Below are 20,677 nucleotides of genomic sequence, written 5' to 3'. Positions count from 1 at the left end.
GGGACCACCAGTTAGAGCTTTCTAGATTGCAGGGCTCCAATGGTTCCAATAACAGGTTTGTTAATGGGTCTGGCCCTTCCTCTCATCCAAGATTTCCAAAAGATCTGCTTAGTGTGTATGATGACAAGAATGACACCATGGACTGGGTGACTGCGTTTGAGTATGCATGTGAGGTGCAAGAGGTAGTGGATGCTGATAAGATTGCATGGTTGCTCAGTTGACTACCCCATTCTGGCTGCAGTGCTATTATGGATATGTCAAAGGCTGACAGAAAAGACTTTGCAAAATTGAAGCAAACTCAGGTTTTAAAGTTTGGGAAGACTCCTGCCCAATACTTGAAATGTTTCAGAGATTACAAAAATAAAGAAGGTAATACTTGGGTTTCTTATGTTGCTGATTCTTTTAAAAACCTGACTGGTTGGGTAAAAGGATACACGGTCACCACCTTTGAGGGTATGAGGTATTTAGTCATGCTTGAACATATTTTTGCTTCTTGTTCCCCTGAGCTTAAGCAGCATTTGGCTGACTCTAAGGAGATTGATCCTAAGAAGGTAGCCTTTACAGAAGATTTATGGGTGTCACATGGAGTGTCCCATAAGGACAAGCCTACCTCTGGTAGGCAGGAGGAGGGAAAAAAGAACAAAGATAAGGAGGGTGGGGGTCTGAAAAATCTTCTTCCCAAAAGGGCCAGAAAAAAGTTTTAAAAGGGTAAGTCAACTGAGAACAGTCAGAGTAGTGGGAGTAACCCTCGCAAGCATAGCTCAGGTTACAGTAAGCCTCCCTATGTGCACAGACCCAGTGATGCTTGTGTGGCTTGTGGAGCAAGTGACCATGTGAAGGGGGACCCCAGATGTATGGTCAAAACCTTGGGGGTCCACTCTGTGAGTCTGACCTTCCCCTCATATGAGGAGGATGACATTATCACAGGGGCATTCTTCTCTGCAGTTTCCTTCCCCAGTGTGATAGAAACTGAGGTAGTCTCAGTTTCCCTGTGTTCCTGGGAGCCAAGAGTTTCAGAAGCTTATGCTAGGATACCTGGCAACAACAAGCACTACGTTAAAGAAAGTGTGCCTATCAATGTCGTAGACACTTCAGTCCTTAGGGATAGCGGAGCCAACAGAACAGTGGTGGATGCCACTCCGGTCAACCAGGAGGAGCTTGCCAGAGCTCACCTGATGCCCACCAAGTTAGCTGATTGCCCCTCCCCCCCAAGGTTCCAGTAATGCATGTCAATCTGACTATTAATGGTACAGTAGTAAGGATTCCTGTGAGTGAGAGTCCTTGGGAAAGGTCTCCTGGGAAATGACCTCAGAGACTTAGGTCTTGTGGGGGATACAGAAAAAAGACCATGCACAAGGTCACAGACATGAGCTGCCCCAACCAGGTACAAGGCTGAGCCAAAGCCAAAGGGGAAACCCAAGGCTAAGGGAGTCAGAAAACCAAAAAGAGGGAAAGAAAATATTCCCTCAAACGTACATGCTACTGAGGTGGAGGTAGTTGGCCAAGCACCTGAACCTGATGAGGAAGAGGCGCTGCCTGAAAAACTCAACCCACATGAAAAACTCAACCCACATGACCATCCTCAACTCAAAAGTTTATTGGTTGAAGATGGTCCCGGTAGGGAAGAGTTTAGTAAGGGCCAATGTGAGTGCCCATCTTTAGAAGGCCTTAGGAGACAGGCCTGCTCCCAGCTTGAGGGTGAACCTCTTGGGAAGCATAGGATTCATTGGGAAGGTAGGCTCCTGTACAGTGAGCCCACAGAGTCTATTGAAGGAGACCAAAGGTGGTTGTTGCCCTTGACCCTGAGAAATCCTCTGGCAATAGTTTTATCTTGGTGCTGGTCGACCATGCCACCAGATATCCATAAGCCATCCTATTGAAGACAGTGACTGCCTAGTCAGTTGCTAAAGCTTTACTGGCATATATACTAGGGTTGGCTTCCCTAAAGAAGTTGTGTCTGACAGAGGCAGCAACTTTATGTCCAAGTATATGTAAGCTATGTGGAAGGAGTGTGGGGTCACTTATATGTTTTCATCAGCTTATCATCCACAAACCAATGGCTTAGTTGAGAGGTTTAATAGAGCTCTCAAAAGGATGATTGGGGCTGTGGAAGAACCTCAAAGGAGAAAACGGGATCCCCTGTTGACATGCTTACTCTTTGCCTACAGAGAGGTGCCTCAAGAGGTGAGTTGTCTTTAGCCCATTCAAGCTCCTTTTTGGTCTCCCTGTAAGGGGGCCACTGGCCATAGTAAAGGAAGGGTGGGAGCTCCCTACTCCTCCTGTCACTATGTGTTGGGTTTAAGGAAGAGAATAGCCCTCCTGATGGCTCAGGCCAGTGACATGTTGAAGGCTAGTCAGGCATTGGTCAAACATTGGTATGACCAGAAAGCTTCATTTGTTCACTTTACCCCAGGTCAGGAAGTCCTGATCATGAATCCCATAAGGCCTCAAGTCTACAGGATAAATGGTCAGGTCCGTACACAGTTGTGGAGCAGCTGGGTGAAATCAACTATTTGGAGGACTTTGAAGGCCTGGAGAGGCCCCAAAAGTGTTTAACATAAATAGACTGAAGGCTTTCATCCCTAGGGTTGAAATAGCTGCACTGCTACCGGCTTCAGATATGGAAGAGGAGGAATCAGAGCCTCTACCTGACCTGTTCCAGAATGGTCCTTCAGATGGCTCCATTGAGGGTGTCCAGGTGGCCCCACATGTGACTTCTGACCAACAAGGGGAAGTAAGAACTTTGCTGAGGCAGTTCTCCTCCTTGTTCTCACTGACTTCAGGTTTGACACCTTGGTGCAAACATGAGATTGACAATGGAGATAGTGTACCTACCAAAGGTTACAACACCAACACAACACCATTTCCAGAATGCAGAGACAAACTGAGTTCCTCGGCATGATATCAATATTGATGGGAACCTGTGTAGCCGGACAATCTGTTCCAAAAACACGTTAGCCAGAGTAGAAGCTGTTGGGAGACCTTTGAGGGGAATAAAGTCAGCCATTTTTGAAAACAGATCTACGACAACTAAGATGGTATTGTATCCGTTACAGGAGGGAAGGTCTGTAACAAAATCCATTGATAGCGTATGCAAAGGTGCTGGGGGTACTTCTAAAGGACGTAGCAGACTTGCGGGACTTTGTTTTTGGGACTTGTGTTGTGCACAGGTGCCACAGGTTGCTATGAACTGGACAATGTCCTTTCGCCAAGTTGGCCACCAATAATTTTTCTTTATTTTAGCTAGGGTTTTGACTATTCCCGGATGCCCTTCTACTAATGAATCGTGATAGTTTGCAATGATTTGATTCTATAATTTTTTATCCGGGATGTACAATCATCCTTGGTAGTATGGTAGGTTGTCCACTATCGTATACCGGTCTGCCTTCCCTAGCCATTCCTGTTGTGCTGGTGGACTCATCAAGTGTTGCAGGTCAGATTTTAAGTTGTCTAGAGTGGTGGTTGTGGCAACCATGCCTTGGATTTGTCCTTCCGGGATGATGGCCACGGGTTTGGTGTAGTGAATGCCTCTTTTCCCTCATTCATGCGAGACAGGGCGTCCGCTTTTCCATTGCGTACTCCGGGTCTATAGGTGATGACAAAGTCATATTCCACAAAGAAGAGAGCCCAGCGGAGTTGGCGTGATGATTGCGGTTTAGCGGTCTTTAGATATTGTAGATTGCGATGATCTGTGACGACGGTGACTGTATGTCTAGCTTCAAGAAGATAATGGGCCTCATTCCGAGTATGGCGGTAAGGGATAGCGGCCACCGGTAACGAGACCGGTGGCGGTGATCCCTTACCGCCATACTCCGAGTTCCCTTTGCGCCCTCGTCCTTAACACCTGCTTTGAGCAGGTGTTAAAGTCGAGGGCGCAAAGGGGCCTCCAAGCCAATAACGGTGACCGTAATGAACGGTCACCGTTATTTGTATCTTCCCCATTCCCATTGAGCCCTATTGGGGCTCATTTGGGAATGGGGAAGAGCCTTGGTGAATGGGGAATTACCGCCCCGGCAACCTTGGAATGGGGCGGTAATTCCGCCATCCACCAAGGCGCTGCCGATCCGGGTACGGCGTCAACCAAGGCGTTCATAGCGCCATTGGTTAGCGCCGTACTCGGAATGAGGCCCAATGTCTCCAGGCTTTGAACGCTGCCTTAATTGCTAGCAGTTCTTTATCAGTGATTGCATAATTCAATTCAGGGGCTGAAAACTTGTGAGACCAGAATGCCACAGGATGCAACTGACCTGTTTCAGGGTCTCGTTGTGACAGGACTGCTCCCATTGCTATGTTGTAAGCATCAGTTTCGACCAAGTATGGTATTTTTGGTCGAGCATGCTGTGGAATTGGTGCTGTGTTAAATGCTTGTTTTAGCTCCTGGAAGGCTTTTTCTGCCTCTGTGGACCAATTCAATTGTTTATTTTTCCATAGCAATGAGGTGATTGGGTGGACGATCTGGGAGAACCCTGGAATTAACTCCTTCTTGAAGACGACACTGGCCTCGACATTCACGCTCTTACTGAGACTTGGTTCAATGCCAGCTCAGTCACTGCTTTTCACTCCATTCTTCCTAGTGGCTTCAAGATTGTTTCCAAGCCACAACCCCATCGTGCTGGCAGAGGGGTTGCCTTAATCTTCCCGGAGTGGGTGCCTTCCTCCCTCATACCCACTGAGCACTACTCTTCCTTTGAGATCCTGGTCTGTGAGTTGGTCATCCCTCCCTCCTCCTCTCTGACCATTGTCACTGTTTATAGAACCCCCGGCACTACCACCCTGTTCCTCTCTGAATGCGCTGATTTCTGCTCCTCTATCCTCTCAACCGCTCCCAATCTCCTCCTTCTGGGTGACTTCAACATCCAATTGGACTCCCCTGGCACAGTGTCCAATCTCTTTTCTTTCAGCTCTGCACTTCCCTATCTCTCGCCATTCTCTGCTCTGGTCCAACCCACTCAGCTGGACACACTCTGGATGCCATTATACACTCTGACCTCTCTCCCCGCTCTGGTTACACCATTCTCTTGGTCCAACTACTCACTCCTTTCTTCTCACCTGGGTCCCCTCGGCCTCCTGACTGCACCTCCACCAGCCCTGCCAACCTTGTTCATGAATATCTGTCTGATGAAACGAGTGTCAGCTGCAGCCTTCGCATCTAACTTCATCCCGCTCGCCCCCACCCCTGACTCTTTCACTGACTATGCTCCCAGCAACCTCTACATGGCCATTACTAACACTCTGGATATCCTTGTTCCAGTCATGAGGATCGACCTCAAATCTGCCTCTAACCATAATACCTGGTACGACTCCGAACTGGCAACCCTGAAATGCAAGCGCAGAGCTATGGAAAGGAAGTGGCAAACCTCAGGCACACCATCTGGTAAACTGGCTTGTTGTCTTCTCCAAAGGCAATACAGCCTCTTCATCCATGATATGAAATGATATATGATATGATAGTTTATTTATATAGCGCCTATATACAATGTGTTTCAAAGCGCTTTCAGGCAAGGGAGGGAACAAGGGAAAATACAATGACATTCTTACAGGCCATGCACATATTAAGGATGTGAAATTAACTATTGTACTCGGCCTGACGGCATTTCAGATAGTGCAAGAGCTAAGACATAGATAAGAAAGGGACGGGGAGAGTGGGAAGGAAATGGAAACAGACAGGCGACTACCGTACTAGGCCTGATGACATTTCTGGTAGAGCCAGAGAAAAGCAAAAAGGCGAGGGAGAGGGGTGCAGAAGGGGAGGGGAGGAACAAAACAATCGACTATCATACTAGGCCTGATGACATTTCAGATAGTGCTGGAGAGGGGGTGGGGAGGAAACAACCAGTAAGGGGAGGGTGGAGGAGACAGACGAGGTTGCTATCATATTAGGTCCATGGACAATTCTGATAGAGTAAGTGCATAGAAGAAAGTAAGGGGAGGAGATAGGAAAAGGGAGAAGGGAAAGGAGGACAGAACAGAGAGTAAGCAGTCAAAAAGAGTGGAGAAGCAAGAGTGGAGAGCGAATACAATTGCAGAAGTCCGTAGTAACACATAATGTTGCAACCCAGGATACAAGATGAAGATGGGAACAGCATGATTCAGGGCCACCATGAGTGCAAGATGCAAAGGAAGTCCAGCATGAGAGTTGAGAAAGGGTGACGCACAGTGAATGAATGAATGAATGAAGTCCATGAAAGTTAAATCCAGCATTGGCCACAAGACGGTGATGGTGAAACCAGAATATATCAGGACAGATTCCTGCAGAAGTAGGCTGGTGGGGGTTGAGGGGGAGCAGGGTAGAAGAATCAAGCAAAACAGGCAACGCCTGTTTGTGAGAAGGGGGGGTACAAGGGAACATCACAGGGGGATCAGAGTGGGTGGGGATGGCCCGTGGGGACAGAGGGAGCAACACATGTTGGTGCAGGCTTGCCTGCTGTCTGAGCAGGTAAGCATGCATCCATGCTAAGAAAAGGGCCCACATCCAGACTCAGGTATCGGGTGCTTCCAACAGCATGGTTGAACTCTTTAAAATCTGCAGGGTACTAGCCAAACCTTCTGCAGTGTACTCCTACCTTCTTCCTTCCCAAGCCCTCTGCAACGCACTACCCACACACTTGACCACAAAAACGCTGGACATCCTGAGCACCATTGCTTCCCGCTCCCCCAACCCCTCTCCCACTCCCCTGCCTCCTATGGCCTATCACCCTCCTTACTCCCTCTCCCCTGTCACACCTGATGAGGTAACCAGAGTTGTCCGCTGTCACGAAGTCCAGAATCCAAGGCGCAGGAGCGACGTAGTACCAACCACCCCCACTTTGTTCGTGGAGCCCGCAAGTCAGGGCTTACACGGGTTTCCTGGACCAGAGCAGGGAAGGAGGGTTAGGGTCTCGATGGTTGGATAGGTAGAGGGAGTTAGGTAAACCGGATTGAGGGTGAGGTAGAGGTTATGGGTGGGAATGGGGTATTTTGCAGGGAAAGATTGGTTGCTGCGCACTTTTGTTCTGGTGTCCTCAGCCCTTACTAACTACTTATACATAAGCACCATTTTGCACATAAGAACATTCTTATACTGCCTAACCCTAAGTCATCAGATCGGTACAGGAATTAGCATGCAACTTAGCTCTGGTTCTGTGTCTCGTCCATGAAGAGCGGTCGCGTCCTTGGCACGTCTGAAGGGTTGTTTTCAAAAGGTCCAAGCTAAAGAAATTAACAAGCATTAAAACATGCCCACTGTCATTGTCTGCATTCACCTCATGCAACTTCCACTCACACAGACACACACTAAAATGCCCCCCTCAAGACCTGTATAGTGCTTTCGCACTATGCTACGCAAGCGATCTTCTTGCAGACCCCTGCAAACGTGATAAATGCACAAGCGGTCTTCCTGCAGACCCTCGTGACCAATTGGTGCTTTAAATCTGTGGTAGGTATCTCTAGTGCTGTGTTTTCGCCTCACGGGTTTACTATGGTCTCCAAGAGGCGGAAACATCCCAAATGACAAATCGCCCGTGCACAGGTTAATTTAACCCAAAAGAATGCCGCCGGCGCATTTAGCACCGAAGTTAGGCCACTTAGCTTTTCGTAGCGGTGCAGGGGCTCTGGGTGGGCAAGCGATCGCCCCCTGCACTTCCCCCTCGATCCCCTTGGGCTCTTAGCAAGGAGGAGTACTTATCTCGTGTGGGCGAGGGGCCGGGCTGCTGCTCGGGTGGGGCTGGGCCCCTCGCGTGTAGTTTTGCTGGAGCTCCGGTCCAAACGTCTTGTCGGCATGGAGTCTCAAGCGCAAGCCCCGTGCTCGGGGCTCTGCGCATGCGCGATGGGGCGGCCGCGCCCTTCCTGGTCCCCGATTGGTCCAAAACGTCCCTGGGCATGCTGGGGATTGTAGTCCTTTGGCACCGGCTGCTGGGAAATGCAGTCTTTAACCTCTTTCTCCTGCACATGGGGCAAAGCAGCCTTTTGTATGGTTGCAGCTTTGTTTGTCTCTCCCCACCAGTGCCCACAACAGTACCCACAACACCCCTGTGGCCAGCCTGTCCTTGTCTCTGCCTACCTGAGTCCCTGACAGTACTCCCCCTCCCACAGAAGGCAGTTGTTCTGGGTTTACTAGGGTAAGTCTTGTGAAAAGCACGCAGCAACCTGGGGGCATATACATGCTGTGAGGGTTCCCAAGTGCGTTCCTCAGGGCCAAACCCCACCCAGTCAACGAGGTAAAACACTTGGCCCTTTTTATCTCGTTTAGAATTCAATATTGCTCGAACCTCATACTCAGGCTCCCCTTGCACCATAACGGGAGGTGGTTTCCTAGCAATCGTCCCATGTGGAGCGGGTTTCAGGAGGGAGGTGTGGAAAGTGGGATGTACCTTCATTTGGGGAGGTAAGGTCAATTTTACTGCAACAGGGTTCACAATTTTAACTATTGGGAATGGACCCAAATATCGGGGTTGTAATTTCCTGGGCCCATCCATGCGAAGGTTGCGGGTGGATAGCCACACTTTATCTCCTACACTGTAAAGGGGACTGGGTCGACGACGCCTATCTGCATAGCGCTTATATGCGTCCTTGGCTTTTGTGAGACTTCCCTGCACCTCCTTCCAAACTTGCTCTATGCCCACCCGTTGTCCAGCCAACGTTGGCAATTCTAATCCTGAAGCTGGAATGGCCACTGGGAGAATCCGTGGGTGTCGCCCATAAAGGCAGTAGAACGGAGTCTTTTTGGTGGAGGCATGTGTGGCGTTATTATATGCCAATTCTGCCAACCAAGTATGCTGGACCCAGGTTGTCTCCCTACTCGTGGCAAAACACCGTAAATACTGCTCCAGGCATTGATTCACGCGTTCTGTCTGGCCATCTGTCTCGGGATGGTAACCGGACGACAAGCGGACTTCCATTCCTAGAATCTTGCAAAACTCACGCCAAAAGCGAGAGGTGAACTGTGGGCCCCTATCGGTGACCACACAAAAGGGAAGGCCATGGAGGCGGACTATGTTTTGCAGAACTAATTCGGAAATTGCACCAGCAGTTGGGACTCCCTTACATGGGATGAAGTGGGCCATTTTCGAAAAGGTATCCACTATTACCAATACAGAAGTGTATTCCTGAATCTCGGGAAGATCCACAATAAGGTCCATGGTGATCGTATGCCATGGTATCGAAGGAGTCGGTAGGGGATGAAGGAGCCCAGCAGGCTTTTGGTGACTAGCTTTATTTCGAGCACACACCTCGCATTTAGACACATGCTGCAGAACGTCTTGCCGCCACTTGGGCCACCAGAAATGTCTGGCCACCAACTCCTGAGTTTTTGACTTTCCCGGGTGTCCCGCCAATGACGAATCGTGGCACCATGATAAGGCCTTTTCCCGTAGTTGCTTGGTGGGCAAGTACAAGGCTGACCCATGGTAGGGGAGTCCTTCAACTAATGTATTTTGAGGATCTTGTTTGCACCACTGATGGATATCCTGCATAGTGAGGTCTTTTAATACAGCCTCAAAGAAATCAGAAGTGGCTCCAACGATACGTGTTGGGGAAATAATAGGTTGAGGTGTAATGCCTGCCTCTCACTCTGCTGACTCGGGATATCGTGACAATATATCTGCCTTTCGATTGTTGGCTCCGGGTCTATATGTTATGATGAAATCAAACTCGGCAAAGTATTGAGCCCATCGCAACTGGCGCGGGCTCAACGTCTTGGCGGTTCTTATAAACTGGAGGTCACGATGGTCCGTTATGATCGTGGTGGTATGACGTGCCCCCATCGGGTAGTGTCGCCACTCACCAAGAGCTGCCTTAATTGCCAACAATTCCCGATCGGCAATGATATAGTTCTGTTCAGCTGGGAGTAGTTTCCTTGAAAAGTAAGCCACAGGATGTAGCAGGCCTGTCTGAGGGTCCCGCTGGGACAGGATAGCACCTAGAGCATAGCTAGAGGCGTCCGTTTCCACTACAAATGGTCTGGACAAATCCGGGTGTTTCAGTACCGGGGCGTCGGTGAAGGCCTTTTTGAGCTGTTGAAACCCCTGGTCGGCCGATGTGTCCCACACAAAAGGGCAGCCTTTACGAAGAAGCTTCGTGATTGGAGTGACCAATGCAGAAAAGTTCTTTACGAAGCGTCTGTAGAAGTTTGCAAACCCCAGGAATGACTGTATCTCTTTCACACTGTTAGGGGGAGCCCAATCCAAGATTGCCTGCACCTTTTTCTTGTCCATTTGTACGCCGGTTGGGGTCAGGAAGTAGCCTAGAAATTCCACGGTGGTACAATGGAATTCGCACTTCTCCAGTTTTGCATAAAGGTGGTATTCTCGCAGCTTTTGCAAAACTGCGCGTACATGTCGGACATGTTCCTGGAGGTTATGAGAATATATTAGGATGTCATCTATGTACACTACCGCACATACGTCTAAATATTCTCTAAGGACCTCATCCAAGAAATGTTGGAAGGCTGCGGGGGCGTTACAGAGACCGAATGGCATAACCTGATATTCGTACAATCCGAACTTGGTCCGGAAGGCGGTTTTCCATTCGTCTCCCTCGCGCACCCGCACAAGATGGTAAGCGCCTCGAAGGTCCAACTTGGTGTAGATTGTCGCGTCCCTAACTTGATCCAGAAGAACTGGGATGAGAGGAAGCGGATAACGGTTCTTAATGGTTATCTGGTTCACTCTGCGGTAATCTATACAAGTCCGGAGCTCTCCAGACTTCTTCGGTACGAAGAACAAAGGTGATGACACTGGCGAATTAGAGTGGCGAATAAAACCATTCTTTAAATTCGCAGCTATGTACTCCTGGAGGTGATTATTTTCAGCCTCCGTTAGGGCATATATACGACTACACGGTAGAGTAGCCCCAGGCTCCAGATCAATTCTGCAGTCAAATGGCCGATGTGAGGGTAACGATTCTGCAGCTTGTTTGTTAAACACGTCCACTAAATCTGCGTATTCTTGAGGTATACTTTCGGGACGCATTTCTTTTTGCTTAACCGAGACGTTGAGGGCACACACTGAAGGTGTACTTTCTTGCCGGCAATGTTCTAGACAATGCGGTGAGTCCAGACTGATTGAACCTGTGGTCCAATGAATTTGGGGGTTATGCATTTTTAGCCATGGTAATCCCAAAATCAGCCCGAATTGTGGGGCAGCAATGATATCAAAGGCAATGTTTTCTCTATGCCAAACTCCGCATTGTAAAGCCACCAAACAGGTGTTATGCGTTATGGGCCCTGAGCTGAGGGGAGTGCCGTCTACAGCACGTACAGGTTCCGGGTTTGCCTTTTGTTGTACTGGGATACCTTGGTAACCACGTACTGGGCATCAATAAAATTACCTGTCGCTCCCGAGTCCACAAACATAGTGACCTGTTTCTTCTGTGTTTGGAACTCCAAACAACCCGTCAAGGTGACATGCGTAGCATAGTTCGAAATGCCTGCCATTGGGGACCTGCTACTCAACAGGCTCGATCGGGTGACCCCCACTACCGACGAGCCGAAGCGTTTCCCTGGGTCTTGGGCTTGCTCGGGCATTCACGTACAAAATGTCCATCCTTGCCACAGTACATACAGAGGCCGTCCTTCCTCCTTTGTTCTTTTTCCTCTTTAGTGAGGGGACCTCGAACAGAACCTATCTGCATTGGTTCATCCCCCTCTGAATTGGCCGCCACCTCCCGGGATCCCTTATGCAGATCCAATCGAGGCACAGGTCGTGAATCTCCTTTTCGTCTATCGCCCTGCCTTTCAGCCATTCGATGGTCAAGCCGTAAGGCCAGGTCAATCATCTCTGAGCATTCCCTTGGCTGTGGATCAACCTGGGCAATAAGGTCTTTGATGTCATCCCTCAAACCTTGATAAAAGAGGGACATCCTTTTATCATGGGGCCAGTCGGCTTCGGCTACCAGCCGATTGAAATGAGTGACGTATGTCACTAGTTCCTTAGACCCCTGCTTGAGGCTTAACAGTTCCCGATCCTTGCAAAGGGTGGCAGCTCGCCGGTTAAATATTTTCTCAAACTCCGCCAGGAACTCATCCCAGTCATAAAGAATGGCATGGTCCTTTTGGACTAATGGATTTGCCCGTGCCGCAGCGTCCCCCGTGAGGTACGATATTACAAACGCCGTTCGGGACTGAACGGACCGAAAGGCTGCAGTCTTGGTCAGAAAATGGAGACGACACTGAGTAATAAAAGTGGTAAACTTTTGTGGGTCTCCGGCGTAGCGCTCTGGGGGGGCCAACCGAACTATTGCCTCCGGACTTACGTGTACCTGCACCGGGGTAGGTGGTTGGCCAGGTAAGGGCGCTGTCTGAGCTGCTAAACTGCGCACCTGTGCGGACAGTGTGGCATAGTCCTGTCTAGACGCTGCCAGTTCACCTTGTAAGTCTTGCAGGGCTTTGGCTATTTCTTCCATGGTTTCAATGGGGGGCTGGCCACGCCACTCGGGCGCCTGAATACTACGTGGGCTTGCGCTTCTGTCACGAAGTCCAGAATCCAAGGCGCAGGAGCGACGTAGTACCAACCACCCCCACTTTGGTCGTGGAGCCCGCAAGTCAGGGCTTACACGGGTTTCCTGGACCAGAGCAGGGAAGGAGGGTTAGGGTCTCGATGGTTGGATAGGTAGAGGGAGTTAGGTAAACCGGATTGAGGGTGAGGTAGAGGTTATGGGTGGGAATGGGGTATTTTGCAGGGAAAGATTGGTTGCTGCGCACTTTTGTTCTGGTGTCCTCAGCCCTTACTAACTACTTATACATAAGCACCATTTTGCACATAAGAACATTCTTATACTGCCTAACCCTAAGTCATCAGATCGGTACAGGAATTAGCATGCAACTTAGCTCTGGTTCTGTGTCTCGTCCATGAAGAGCGGTCGCGTCCTTGGCACGTCTGAAGGGTTGTTTTCAAAAGGTCCAAGCTAAAAGAAATTAACAAGCATTAAAACATGCCCACTGTCATTGTCTGCATTCACCTCATGCAACTTCCACTCACGCAGACGCACACTAAAATGCCCCCCTCAAGACCTGTATAGTGCTTTCGCACTATGCTACGCAAGCGATCTTCTTGCAGACCCCTGCAAACGTGATAAATGCACAAGCGGTCTTCCTGCAGACCCTCGTGACCAATTGGTGCTTTAAATCTGTGGTAGGTATCTCTAGTGCTGTGTTTTCGCCTCACGGGTTTACTATGGTCTCCAAGAGGCGGAAACATCCCAAATGACAAATCGCCCGTGCACAGGTTAATTTAACCCAAAAGAATGCCGCCGGCGCATTTAGCGCCGAAGTTAGGCCACTTAGCTTTTCGTAGCGGTGCAGGGGCTCTGGGTGGGCAAGCGATCGCCCCCTGCACTTCCCCCTCGATCCCCTTGGGCTCTTAGCAAGGAGGAGTACTTATCTCGTGTGGGCGAGGGGCCGGGCTGCTGCTCGGGTGGGGCTGGGCCCCTCGCGTGTAGTTTTGCTGGAGCTCCGGTCCAAACGTCTTGTCGGCATGCAGTCTCAAGCGCAAGCCCCGTGCTCGGGGCTCTGCGCATGCGCGATGGGGCGGCTGCGCCCTTCCTGGTCCCCGATTGGTCCAAAACGTCCCTGGGCATGCTGGGGATTGTAGTCTTTTGGCGCCGGCTGCTGGGAAATGCAGTCTTTAACCTCTTTCTCCTGCACATGGGGCAAAGCAGCCTTTTGTATGGTTGCAGCTTTGTTTGTCTCTCCCCACCAGTGCCCACAACAGTACCCACAACACCCCTGCGGCCAGCCTGTCCTTGTCTCTGCCTACCTGAGTCCCTGACATCCGCTCTATAAAAGTTTCCTCCAAACAGGTCTTCCCTTGCTCCTCCGGAACCATCAAGGACAATATTGGCTCTCTTGCACCCACTCTTGTTGATTTCTGCAAGCATTCTTTTTCTGCTGGTTCCTGCCCCTCCCTCAAGCACTCCCTTGTGCGCCCCTCCTGAAAAAGCCTTCAGTAGATACTACATGTACAGCTAAATACCGCCCTATTTCTATCACTCCCTTTTTTGGGAAACTCCTGGAGAAGCTGGCCTTCCCCCAATTTACCTAACACACTGAACTTGTTGGCGGACTCCACAACCATCAATCTGGATTCAGAGCTCCAGAGGCATGGAAACTGCTCTTCTGAACACCTGTGAAAAACTACTCGCATCCATTGACTCCAACTCTCTAGCTGTACTCATTCTAATTGATCTATCCTCTGCCTTTGACACTGTCAACCACTCTATCCTCATAAAACGACTCCGCGATACCCTGGGTATCTCGGAGCGGGTACTGGACTGGCTGCCCTCTTTCCTATCTAATTGACCATCCCAGGTTATTCTGGGCACCTTCTCCTACCCTACCTCCCTCTCCACATGTGGTGTCCCCCAGGGCTCCAACCTCTCCCACTGGCTCTTTAACACTTAACTTGCTCCACTAGCATGCATAATTTCCTCCCTCTCCCCCAATTTACAGTGCTACGCAGAAAACACTCAACTCTTCTTTAAACTCCCTGCCGACTCTTGCCTCTTCCATCATCCCGGACTGCCTATCTGCCTTCTAGTCCTGGTGCACTTCCAATGATCTCTGCCTTAATGCTAGCAATACTGAGATCCTTCCTATTGGGACCTCTACTCCCTCCATCTTCCCCTCACTCTGGCCATCTTCTATGGGCACTCCCCCTTCTCCTTCCTCTGAAGCCAGAAACCTTGGAGTGATCTTCGAATCCTCTCTATCCTTCCTCCCTTACATCCAGCACACTGCCAAGAAGTCAACTTTCAGCTCTTCCTTCACAAATTAATTCTCCCTTTTCTCACTTTCTCCCAGAGGCTCAATGTCACCAGAGCTCTGGTTCTTTCTAGGCTAGCCTACTGCACCCGCCTTCTCTTGAATCTACCCTGTTCCTCTCTTTGACTACTCCAGCTAATCCAGAATAGGGCAGCAAGATTTATCCTTGGCCTCAAGCCCACGGACAGCATCTCTCCTTCCCTAAAAACTCTCCACTGGCTCCTGGTTGCTGTACAGATTAAATTGAAATCTCTCTGCATCATCCACATGCCTGTCTGGGGCCGTGGGCCACCCTATCTGCAACTTGCTATTACTAAATATTCTCCCTCCAGACCTCTACACTCCTCCAGAACAAATTCTCTGTGTGTGAAGCATTTTGCTAAACAGAGGGCCAGAGGCCAATCTCTTGCTGCTGCTGGTTCCCTCCTGTGGAACATCCTCCCCCTTCCTCTTCATCTTGAGCCAGACCACCTCAAATTCCAGAAGCTCCTCAAGACGTTCCTTTTCACTTCCTCCTTCCCTTCTTCCATCAACTAACCGCACAATCGCACAATGTGTCCTTGGGGCCCTGGCCTCCCACACCCAATCGACTCAGCTTCTGCCCTCATGCAGCACTTGCCTCAGCACCCACTGGCCTACACCATTGTAGGATTGCACTTATTTCAGCTGTATGCTCCCTTGCACTTACTTTATTCGGCACTTACATCCGCTGCTTACCCACGAGGATGGACACTCCAGCACTTACCCCCAGTCCCTCTTACCCCCTTCTCTCTGCACTTGCACGTTCTGAATACTCACAAGGCATAGTAAGTTTGCCTCTTTTAACTCTTGTGTACACATAATGTTTTTTTAATCCCATGTTCCCTCCCTGTTGCCATGTGGGTGCTTTGAACACATTTACTTGTTCTATAAGCACCTAACAAATTAACAATAAATAAACAAGTACATTTTAAAGAAACTAGTTGAAGCTGATGGAAAAAACTGGGATGTTATGATACCATAGGCCCTTTTTGCCATTAGAAGGACCCCACAGTCTTCAACATGATTCTCCCCATTTTAGCTTTTATATGGTAGAGACCCGTGAAATGTCCTTGATATGTTGCGTGAGACTTGGGAGGAATGGAAAAAGGGCATTTCACCACTTTCTCAGACAGCCCAGAGATTGAAAGAGCATATGATCACGGGTCGAACCATAGTACAAACTAACATGATTAAGACCCAAGAACACCACAAAGGTCACCATGAAAGAAAAGCTGTATTGAGGTCCTTTTCTACTGGACAAGAGGTTATGGCTCTCCTTCATTCATCTGAAAATACTCTCTAAATGGCATGGCCCCTGTGAAATAATAGAGCAGACGAGGCCTTATGATTACCAGGTCTCATAACCTGACAGAAAGATCAAGACTCACATCTATCATGTAAATGTTCTTAAAGAAGGAGAGAAAATACCATTGAAGATACGACAGTGGTACTAACCAGTTTGATATATGATGCATCAAGTAGAAATAATTTCATCCCTTCCGACCTGCCTCAAAACCAACATGAGGATTTAATGGATCCTCTAGAACAGTTCCCTAATGTCTTTACAACTGAAACGGGCTGGGTAAAGTGAATGTACCATTACATCCGTACACCCCCAGGCAAGGTAGTCCATTTAAAACTGTACCAGATACCTGAATCTAGAAAATACATCATCGTAGAGGAGATACGAATATGCCAAGGGCTGATATCATCAAGCCCACTCAAAGCCCTGTAAGGAAGGCACGGTATCAAACAGGGAAGACATACACAAGCGATCAGAGTTCAAGGGTGTCTATTGAACTTTCAAAATGGGTAGGAAAAACGCCTGTCTAATCATAAATCTAAAGAAGGGATCAAGCTTCGACCATCAAATAATAATAATGCAGTCCTAGTAGAGTCTTGCCAAAATTAAAGGGCCTATACAAATAAACCTTTTGTCAATCCTTACTTCTAAATACAAATGGTGCGGGAAACACTGTTATGCAAAAGAAAAGTGTTCGAGAAATGATATGTCAGGATAGTTGAGCTGTTGGCTTCCTTTCCCCACGTTTTCAGCACTGGACAAGGCGGCACACTCGAGCTTAGCACACACTCTGGCTTCTCTAGAACGAGGTTGGTGTTCAAAACTTCAGTATCAGGACCTTCTGTGCCAAAGTCTCCTTGCCATTCAAAGTCTCTTATTATAGATGGCCTGATGCGACAAACAAACATTTACTTTCTTCTCAGGATTTGCACATGTACAATTCCTCTGGTGATTCACTGTTCACCGCAGGTCCCCCTCTGTTGGGCACAGACCCACTTTAACAGTTCCTTTCTTCTCAATTGGCTCCCTCGATCTGGCCTGGACTAGTTCATCTCTTTTTGCAATCTTTCCTTTCTATGACAAAAGATTGAATACTGTGCGCAGGGTTTTGCTTGATCCGTCGCAGGACCACTTGGATTCACAAACTCATTCTCCTTACATTTTTTTAACTTTCATTTCTGCCACTTCTCAGCTGGCTACCTTACAGAGACCTTCGATTGAGCACGCACTCCGTGCCGGACCACTTTGTCAACGGTATCGCATCTTCCCTTTCAAAGTTCAAGCATCCTTCATTACGCACGTTTTAAACAATGTTCGTTTCAGCGCACGTTATACAATGTTGCTGATTGCAACCTTGGCTTCAACACAGATGGGTCTGGTATCGGTCTCTCCAACTCACTGACTGTGTTGATTTCTTTGTTGCTACTTTGTTCTTGGAGCCAAGGACGGTACCACAGTGGCTGCTGCTTCTGCCCGACTCAATTAGTCATGTAGGAGGAGCACGGATACGTCAGACACACAATGCAGGATTCTTTGGACTGTTTTGTGGCCTTAAACTGTCCATTCTCGAGGTCTCATGAAAACAATGGTTTGTTGCCAGAAAGGTCAAGGGAATTTCCCTTCTTGCAAATCCCTCATCTCACCGTTTTTCCTCCCCCGTTCAGCTGCCGTCTTGAAACTGCTATTTGCTCATGTGTTTTGCCTCACTCGGAGTGTGCTCTCGTGCCCCGTCTTTTATCTGTGTGGGGAAGTTTAATGGAAGTCAGGTGTGTGTGATAGTCAGCAATTGCCTGACCTCGCCTTCCCATTGTATTGGGACACATCAGGTATACTGCTCAGGTGTTAGTCTGTTTTCTCCCAGAGTAGGCTGTCCATGTGAAAGTGTTTGTGTAGGAAAAGGGGTGGGGGGAATAGAGTCCCTACTTATCCTACCTGGTAGAATGTGGTAACGGTGTTAAAGGGAAGGGGATACAGTGTCTCACCATCATGTTTCCCACTCCCACTCCTGGAAGACTCCTCACCAAGGTGATCCTCCCGCACTGGTCCACCCCCAGGAGCTGGATCCAAAAGCAATGTATGTGTCCTGTCTACCTGGATGACAGATCCCCGGGACCAGTGGGTGAGTCACCTTCTGGTTTCTCATAGCCCCATGTCCTCTCCAATAGTATTAGTTGTCAAGCCAGATCAATCGTGGAGCTTCTGCATTGACTTTAGAAAGGTGAACTCAGTCTCCCAATTTGACAGCTAACCAATGCCAAGAATCGAGGATCTAATTGATCAATTGGGGGCTGCACTTTTCCTCTCCATGAATGATATGACAAAATGATACTGTCAAGTCCCTGTTAATCCAGAGGATAAGGAGAAAACAGAATTTTTCACTCCCATTGAACTTTTTCAGTTTAATGTTTTCCCTTTTGGATTGCATGGGGCAGCAGCTTCCTTTCAAAGGTAAATGGACCAAATCCTCCCACCCTATGCCTCTTTATGTGGAGCGAACATTGATGATATAATCATCCACAGTAGATCCTGGAAAGAGCATCTACACCATCTGTACCTAGTTACCTGAGCATTAAGAAAAGCCGGACACACAGCAAATCCAAAGAAATGGCACTTGGCATGATCAGTAGTCAAATATCTTGGATTTCTCGTATGTAAAGGGCTGGTTCAACCCCAAACTGCGGAAGTCAAGGCAGTCAAAGAAACCCCAGTGCCCAAGACAAATAAAGACCTAACAGCCTTTTTGGGTTTAGTAGGATATTACAAATGCTTAATTGCCGGTTTCTAATCCATCACGTCTTGTCATACTGATAAACTAAAAAATGCCAAACCGCTAAAAGTCAAATGGCAGAAGAAGATCAATTGTGTTTTTGACAAGCTTAAGCACAATCTGTGTAGTGAACTTGTGTTGAAAGGGGCAGATTTCAACAGGGAATTATTTCTGCAGACAGATGCTACACACATTGGCTTGCAGAGAGTTCTTTCACAGGATCATGATGCTATGGAAAATCCTATTCTCATCAGTAGGAAATTGTTCCCACAAGAGAAAAAGGATGCCACTATTGAATTAGAGTCCCGAACGAAAAAATGGGCTATAACCTACCTCAAATACTACCTAACAAATAGGAAGTTCAGGATGGTCACTGATGGCGCTCAATTAAGATGGATGAGCCTCTGCAAAGACACAAATCCAAGAAGTATTCGCTGGTTCTTAGATTTACAGCTCTATTGTTTTACAGTAGAACACAGGGTAACATGGACTTCATTTCCTGTGTTCCAATAGGTGCTGTGAAAACGAGAGACATTAGGGGATGGGTATGTGATGAATCAAATGGAGTTATCACTGATTCCCTAGTTGTAACCTCCTCCCGTGTGGCCAGGGGATGACAGCCACTACCTGATCCTGGGCCTGGAAGTGGCTATATGAGGGAAGATCACATGGGAGTAGACAGCCACTGGGAGATGTCCTGGCTTCGTTGGATGAGCCATGGAATCCCCATTTGCCCATGAAGAAAGCCCCTTGATACCCAATACTCCAATGACTTACTGCTATGCATCTATTCTCCCCTTTAGGCAAAAGAGAGGAAACCTTTCCCAGAACCCTTTAGGCCAAATTTCCATCCCTGGTCTAAAAAGTAAAACCTCCAAGAATAACTTGTTTTTAGTTCTAATTCACCATCATATGGAACCAATGAGAGAGATTTCCCAAGCATCAGTTAACATCAGTGGACTTCAACTCCCACAACCACCCAAGTAATGGGACGAGGAGGAAGAAGGTAACGAAGCAGAGCAGAAGATGTCTGAAGCTCAATGAGCATGCTGGTTGTTTTCAGAAGGCACTTGTGCCCAGGATATTTAAAGATGGAAAACAAACAATTCAAAGCCTCTGCCCTGGAGAAAACCTTGCATCTTTCTCCTAGGCGTATGGAAGACGGAAGCACAACCCTGTGTTGCAGAGCCAAGGAGCTTGCCAGCAGAAAGGAAGAGGACTGTTGCCCAAGCAAGATACCAGGAACCAAGGGAAGATTCCTGGCCATTTGGCAGCTCGAGAAAGCAACGTTACACTTACTGCGACCTGAAGGAAGGCAGTCATGCGAAAGTGGAGCCATGAGACAAACTGGAAAGACATGAAAGCAGTCCAGAGTGGAAAGCAGGCAGCGAAGCGTGAATGGGACTAAAGATGCCCCACAGAGCTGATGAGTCAACCCAAGCAAAGTAGGGACCCTGGGGCATTTCAGCAACCTCGCCAAACACAGTTTGCAAGCGTTAAAGTCTCAAAGACAGAAACCGTAAGAAGATTGTTTTCATATCAAGAAGGCATATTGCAAACACGACCCCCAGACATATAGGAGTGCATGAAATGCTGCTTTGGGGAAAACTTAAAGTGAATGTTGAAGCCAGATATACAGAACCAAGGAAGATATATGCAATTGTGGATGTAAAACAGAGAATGTTAAATATTGAAATAAGAAGTCCTGGCAGGCGAGTTAAGCAGTAAAGTACATGAGCAGTATTGGCTGGGGAGTACAAGGTCCAACTTGGAGGCAAAATAGCTGTACGGTCTATTCTTTCCCCCATGTTCCTGCGTTAATACAGCCAAAGCACAACCATCTTTTTCATGC

The sequence above is a fragment of the Ambystoma mexicanum genome, chromosome 7p (assembly GCF_040938575.1).
Source record: "Ambystoma mexicanum isolate Mex_15411 chromosome 7p, UKY_AmexF1_1, whole genome shotgun sequence".
NCBI lineage: Eukaryota > Metazoa > Chordata > Amphibia > Caudata > Ambystomatidae > Ambystoma > Ambystoma mexicanum.
Note: the sequence above shows the minus strand (reverse complement) of the source record.